The sequence below is a fragment of the Triticum aestivum genome, chromosome 1B, assembly GCF_018294505.1.
Source record: "Triticum aestivum cultivar Chinese Spring chromosome 1B, IWGSC CS RefSeq v2.1, whole genome shotgun sequence".
In the NCBI taxonomy this organism is placed as follows: Eukaryota; Viridiplantae; Streptophyta; class Magnoliopsida; order Poales; family Poaceae; genus Triticum; species Triticum aestivum.
The window spans coordinates 151,887,635-151,894,889 of NC_057795.1; the positions used below are offsets into that span (position 1 = coordinate 151,887,635).

At 34.4% G+C, this 7,255-nt stretch overlaps 2 long non-coding RNA genes across 3 annotated transcripts; one reads left to right on the forward strand and one right to left on the reverse strand.

The window, feature by feature from the left end:
• Window positions 1-707: 707 nt before the first annotated feature.
• Window positions 708-6,255, reverse strand: LOC123112948 (uncharacterized). 2 transcript variants are annotated; one of them, XR_006455828.1, is made up of 6 exons: window positions 6,173-6,255; window positions 5,831-6,083; window positions 5,266-5,380; window positions 1,527-1,595; window positions 1,399-1,443; window positions 708-977 (listed from the first exon to the last, which is right to left on the reverse strand). It is a non-coding gene; the product is annotated as an uncharacterized lncRNA (long non-coding RNA). The 2 variants fall into 2 exon arrangements; XR_006455827.1 differs by having other exon boundaries at window positions 5,831-6,212.
• Window positions 3,680-4,930, forward strand: LOC123112959 (uncharacterized). The gene is made up of 5 exons (XR_006455830.1): window positions 3,680-3,812; window positions 3,881-3,946; window positions 4,023-4,223; window positions 4,310-4,440; window positions 4,793-4,930. It is a non-coding gene; the product is annotated as an uncharacterized lncRNA (long non-coding RNA).
• Window positions 6,256-7,255: the final 1,000 nt, after the last annotated feature.

Here is a 7,255-nt window from a genome sequence, read left to right on the forward strand (position 1 = left end):
TTTTGAAAGCACGAACAATTTTTGAATCTTGAGAACAAATTTTAAAATGAAGAACAAATTTGGAAGCACGAACAATTTTTGAAAGCACGAACAATTTTTGAATGTTGAGAACAAATTTTGAAATGAAGAACAACTTTTTAAGCGCGAACATTTTTTGAATGTTGAGAATTTTTTTTGAAATGGAGAACAAATTTAGAAGCGCGGACAATTTTTTAAAGCCCGAACAATTTTTGAATGTTGAAAACAAATTTTGAAATGGAGAACAAATTTGGAAGCGCGAATTTGAAATGGGAAGATTTTTTGAAACTCCCAAACATAATTTGAAATGTGAACAAAAAGAAAACAAAAGGAGAAGAAAAAGGAATTGAAAAATAAAATAAAGAAACAAAAAAACGAAGAAAGAAAAAGAAAAAAACAGGAAAAACAACAAAGAAAAAACAAACAGAAAAAACCAGTGAAAACCCGGTTCAAGAACCTTCTAGAAGGTTCCCAAAACCGGAAGCTGTAGCGCCAGCGCTATCTCCTAACTGGGCCGGCCCATCTTGATCGCTATCGCTAGCTCTTTGTGCGAAGCCTAGACAAGTCGACGCAGCGAGCGTCAAATAGGATTTTCCCATGCATCATGCATCATTAATAAGAAAAAACATACAGGTTGGGCCACCGCACTCATACGAATGGACCATGCCATCAGCGATGAGGCCATCTCAGAAAAAAAGGTTCTAATGTGCTTAAAAAAACAAACTGTCATATCTCTCCAAACAGAATGTGTCCACACAGAATCCAATTTTTTCCATCGTGCAAACATGAGAAACTTAACCATCCATATAAGACCTTCCCCACAACCTCATAGGTTCGTTGTCCTCGAGATTTTAGGTTACAACTTCTACATGATCTTGGTCCCACATCATCTTCCTCCGGCGACCCAAACTTCGACATCAACTTCAGAATTGTCTTCCTCCAGTGACCACAGGATAGCTCTGTCAAGCAATCAGGAAACATCAAGTAAGTTCAATCTGCACGAAATTATAAATGATAACGATTCATGGATCAATGATGGTTCAATTATGCTCTACGCAGTCCTCATCTAAGAATATTTGACATGTTACCTCAGAAGGTTGATTACGTAAAATCCTATAGGTGTGGGTTCATGTCTTAATGGTGTCATGTTCATATTTTTTACGCATCTACAAAAGGCTAATGCCATGGATGTTGATTGCTGTGATATAGATAAACATATATGGTGCATCAGATGGTGTTCATGTTATAGATCAGACCTATTAATGGATCAATGATACTTAGATTATACTGTCGGTAGTGCTAATCTAAAAAGATTTCACATGTTAGCTCACAAGTTTCATTATGTACAAACAGATATGATGGTGTCCATGTTTGATCAACCTCAGATGCTATAGTGGTTTCCTTTCATAATGCCAGCAGCTCCATCTGAAACAAAAATAAAAAACAATTGTCAATAAAATTGTATTGGTTCATCTACTATGATTTCATATAGACTCATCTATACATACATAGTTGGTTCCTGTATTTGGTCAACCTCAGATGCTATGGGGTTCCTGTCGTAATTCCAGCAGCTCCATCTGAAACAAAATTTAAGACCAATTGTTAATAAAATTGTATCAGTCCATCTACTATGATTTCATATAGACTCATCTACAGAAGGCTAATGCCATGGATGTTGCTTCCAGTGTTTTCACGTTAAGATAACATACAATCGAAGTCTAGAATCATACAACTATAACAGAAAGAAGTGGGATTGCTTGCTGCGATATATATAAACATATATGGTGCATCAGATGGTGTTCATATTATAGATCAAACCTATTAATGCATCAATAATACTTAAATTACACTATAGGCAGTGCTAATCTAAAAGCGACAAAAATATTTTGTATTTATAGAGCTTGCATGTCATTATTACTTACTTTATCAATCAACACTTTGTTCTTATATTTTTAGGGCCTCAAAGATTATGGCACACACCGCTGAATGCATCGACTACAGGAAACGAGACATGGACAATGAAAGTCAAAGTTTTAAGACTTTGGAACACAATTAACTTATTAACTAATGAACTCATTAGCACTGATATGATTTTATTAGATAAAAAAGTGCAAGTATTACATATATAATGTCTCTTCAATTTACCCTTTCCAAAGTTTGCTGGTGTTTTCTCTCTATGTAAGGTGATGTATTCTATTGGGAGCAAACTGGTCAATAAATTTAAATCAAAAATTAAAGAGGTACAAAATTAAGACCATCAAAGTCTGGGAGTATGAAAAATACCGACCATTGAAGAACAATCTCAAAATAAGTTTTGTCTATGATACAACGATGAAGGAAGTGGATGAAGGAAAATCCAAGTTTTTGGACTACCACTTCGAATTTGTTGATGGTGATACCTTGGATAGTAGGGTGATTATTGATAAATAGTGCTCAGGTACAATCAAAGTCCATATCGAAGAACAAGCATCAGTGAACTAGATTTTTAAGTATGATTATGTGCAGATGTCATTGGATTGCTTACTGCAATGAAGCCAATATAGCATGTGCAAAAATAAATAAAGGGACGGGCATGGCGCAAACTTCAAACGTCCGTGAGATTGAAGTCCTTTTACTAGATATTTTATAGATATTTTTGAATTACATATATAAACGGGCATGGCACTGAGATTGAAGTCCTTCTCTCTATGTAAAGTGATTATATTCTATAGATATTTTTGAATTACATATATGATATTTATATCACTTTTTCATGATTAAATGCATGAAGTGGTGAGATAATCAGAATCACGCTGTGGGGGGATATTTGCAAATATGGTGAATGAAAGGCTTTTAAACAAACAAACAATAGTGATTATCACTTCAAATTTGGTCAGAAAACTAAATGGTGAGAACTATAATCTCTATGTGTAAACCTGAATCCAAATTACTGACAATTTATTACTAGGGCTATCACTACGCACGACAAATGCATCTAAAGTCCTGAAATTCCAGAGACAGACCAAATTATTGAGAGGTATGTATATAATAATGCAATTATGTATGTTTTTGAAGTTACAAGTTTATGTGCTCATATTGTAATGTATTATAGGCATTGTGAAAGCGATGTTACTCCAACAATGGTTGGAATTGACGAAGCACCCAAGGAACGATTGAAGAGCAAATGTTCTACAATAAAAAAAACATTGAGGGAAATTATAGAACTACGATATGTTGATGTTAAAAGAAAGGTTTCCCTCTAACCTTGATCATAAAAATCTTATACCTTATCTATTTTACATTATTATGTAAACTCATATGTTTTATCTTTAATAAGAATTTGTATGCAGAACAAAAGCAACAATTGATGATATTATAACAGAAAAACCATAACTATATTTGCACTTCCTGTCATTAAGTATCTGAAAATCCCAATATAAGGTGAGCATGTTATGCACTAGATTGTCTTTGGTGACATTTCTTTTAATAATAGACCAGTAATAACTGACCATCATATTAGGTACCTAATTAAACTCAAGGTACGCGAGGACACGGCAACAACAACTTTCGTTATGTTTAATGAGGTAGCAAAAAGTCTTTTAGGCAACATATCTGCATCAACCCTATTAGAGCAGGAGGGATTCAACAACATAGTACCAGATATTATTCAAGACCTTTATGGCAGAACACTCATATTCCGACTTAAGTTAAATTCAAGGAATTTATAAGAGTGTATGGAAAATTTTGAAGTGAGCTTCACTTTTGAAGTTGATGACAGACTTGAGATGGAATATTCAAATGAAATATTTGAAGAGGTATGCATATGCACATTTCAGTATTTAAAATAGTTTATACAATTATAATGCAAGTACATTCTTTATAGGGCATACTGGAAAGGCAAGACACACAAGGTTCTTCAAATTTTGCTATGCAGAAGTCCGATAACGAGGTATTGCCACTAATTAATGGTTTTGCTGTCACGAGTGTGCAATTTTTGTTATAAAATATTTAAAAAAAAATTATAGGTCAACCACTCCTCCAAGAATGCAAGAAATGATGAGGAGGAGGATATGTGCTGAAAGGAAACCTCTAAATCATCTAACAAAAAGCAACAAAGGAGGACAAAGAGACAGAAGTCTAGCAAAATATATGAAAAAGATGTGACAATGTTTGCTTCCAGAAATAGCAGAAAACCAATTGTTAAAATCGAAGCTCCTGATGACAAGGTAACAAATTGAAAAAATTTATCTTCCTGTATATGCATTGATAATTGTTTACAGCCTATTTATTTATGACATCACAAAACACACAGGAAGAGCCAAAAACTGTTTCGCAGAAGATAAAAGGAGAGACCAAACATAAGAGATGTAAACAGGATTTGAAAAGAAAGGCTTTGCGAAATAAAAAGAAGTTCTTATAGAGAGCAATCTACTCGATAATGAGGTATTCTTTCAAATTAATTACCCTCATCTATATGTACTAAAAATAATAATCCATGACAGTGTATCTGTCAATTCCCACTTTGGACTAATTTTGTATGCATTTGATCTTATATATGTATTACATAATACTCCCTCCGCCCAAAATTCTTGTCTTAGATTTGTCTAAATACGGATGTATCAAGTCACGTTTTAGTATCAGATACATCCGTATCTAGGAAAATCTAAGACAAGAATTTTAGGATGGAGGGAGTACATTGTTAAATATGACGATGATATACAAGCTTAATATCTACCATGCATTTATGGAAATTTATGAATGTTTCAATAATAACATTGTTCCTGCATTTATGCAGCGAGACAACAATAGTCACGCCGACAACAACTGTACCAGCACAGATGACCGTAATGAAGAATGGAACGCCAAAACTAGAAGCAGAACAAAGAAGGAAAGGACAAATTGCATAAAGAGGAGGAAAATATCATCTGAAGACATGCAGCCAACCTTGTATGATAGACCTAAGAGGATTAGGAGAGAACCAGCGAAATACATGGGCTAGGCATTATACATCAGCAAGTGCTTACATACGTCCAATAGCTGCAAGAATTGAAGAATATACTATACACACTCTATACTTAGTAGTAATTTGCATTGATAAACAATTATGTTTATTTTATGCTCCACGAGAGTAATGTTTATATACTTAAATTATTTGGTTACACTCGCTTGTGTCTTCTTTAGCATCTACCTCATTCAACACTAACAACGCCCATAAAGAAATAAACACTGATTATTTTTAAGAATTGAAGAAAATCGAAGTAGGCATACCCAACTGGAGATGAAGACACATAGCATGAATGGAGCATATAAACATTCCCAAAAAACACCTCCTTAAGATTGACATGTGGCTCTCTTACTCTTCATGTCACAAATATGATATCACCTGTCCAAATCAAATAAAAAAATTGATATCTAAACAAGATAATAAATTAAATTACTATAAAACAGACTAAAGGAAAACATTTTGCGATTACTATAAAACTTCTAGATGGGTGCTGGCTTGGATTCTAGGCAGAGTAGAAGTCGTGTACATCGCCAAAACACACCGTATGGTGACGCACAAAATGCCCTGGTAAAGTATACACTAACTTATACAGTATATACTTACATTTTTAAAATGTACACTAACTTATTAGTATCTACTCTATACCTCATTCAACACTTATAGATCACTTTAAAAAACATGCTATTCAAGAATTTAAGGGAAAAATATGAAATACTTACAGCTAACAAGCATTTCCTTAATTAAATTATATTGGTTGAATGGCACAAGGACAGGAAAAGGCTAGGAGAAAGGGGAAATATTACAGTCAGGAAAAGGAAAAATAAGGACCTGCAGCTCAACTTGGAACAATGTTGCCGTTGCAGACCTGCGGGAGATGATATCCAAGACCAAATCAACTGCACGGACGACAGCATCAACGGCAGCGTCCAGATCGATGACCTCGCCTAGACTCTGGTGTAGTAGATCCTTGGGCCCTGCTAACCCTCAATCGTCGTCGATGGTCACCCCGTCGAAGCACCAGGTGCGGGGGTGGCTTCAGGTTAGGACGAGCATCCTGAATGCAGGGAATCAAGAGAGCAACCTGATGGGTGGTATCCAACATCAGCAAATTTTAACTGAGAAGAAAAATAAGAGGAGAGGAGAAAGGGGATCGGCCAAGAACATTCTCACTTGTGTGAGAAAGAAGAATGGAGAAGTCCAGAAGACTACAGAATGGGTAAAGTGAAGAGTAATACTGGTAGGACCCATGACACCAATTAATACGTACGTACTGTGGAAAGTGTGAGACAAAACAAATGTAACGTCAAAATATAAGGCAACTTGGTACTGCCGAGCTTTTTTTTTAAATACAGAACTTGGTAGTACTGTTGAGTGCACGTGTATGGAAGCAAACACCAACAAACCTTTTATGCATATACGTATACTGTATATAAAAATAATAAAACATTTACTCTACAAAAACAATAAAAAATATGCCAATATTTCGTAGCGTTAGTAAAATAATTTATGACTACACGAAAACAAGAAGAATAACTTTAGACACACAAAAAAGTGACATGATAAAAATGTTAGAATATATATATATATATAATTTGAAGAATTCAACCGAACATAAAACTAAAAAAACCTTTACCCAGGTGAAATCTACGTTACCTATATCAAGTTATAACTACAAGCATTAATTTGCTTATTCTCCAAATAGAGTTGTATGTTTATCCCAGTCAAACCTACGATACCTCATGATGATTGGTTAGCCACAGGAGAATAACACAAGACAATATCTTTATAGCTACAACCATGCGAAAATGCTAAATGGAGGCCGAGCTCCATGGAGCAATTTATTTTGAAAATTTTAAAAATCACATTTTGAAGCTTAAAAAAGATCTGAAAAAAGTACGCATTCATACGGATGTGTAATACATGTGTGTGAAATTTGAAGATGATATACATTACGATGAGAGCTATACAAAAAAGACAAAATCATGATTTTGAAATGATGAACAGTACACGCACTGTTCACTAAAAAAATGCATGAATTTGTCTTTTTTATGTAGCTCTCACCGTAATGTATTTCATCGTCACATTTTACACACATGTAGAACACATCCATATGAAAGCCTATGGATTTTTTCACAATTTTTCAAAACCTAAAAATATGATTTTTGAATTTTTCAAAAAAAAGAGCTCCATGGAGCTCGTCCTCCAAAATGTTGCACTCCAACCATGGCATGATACTACTCTTAAAAAAGAAAA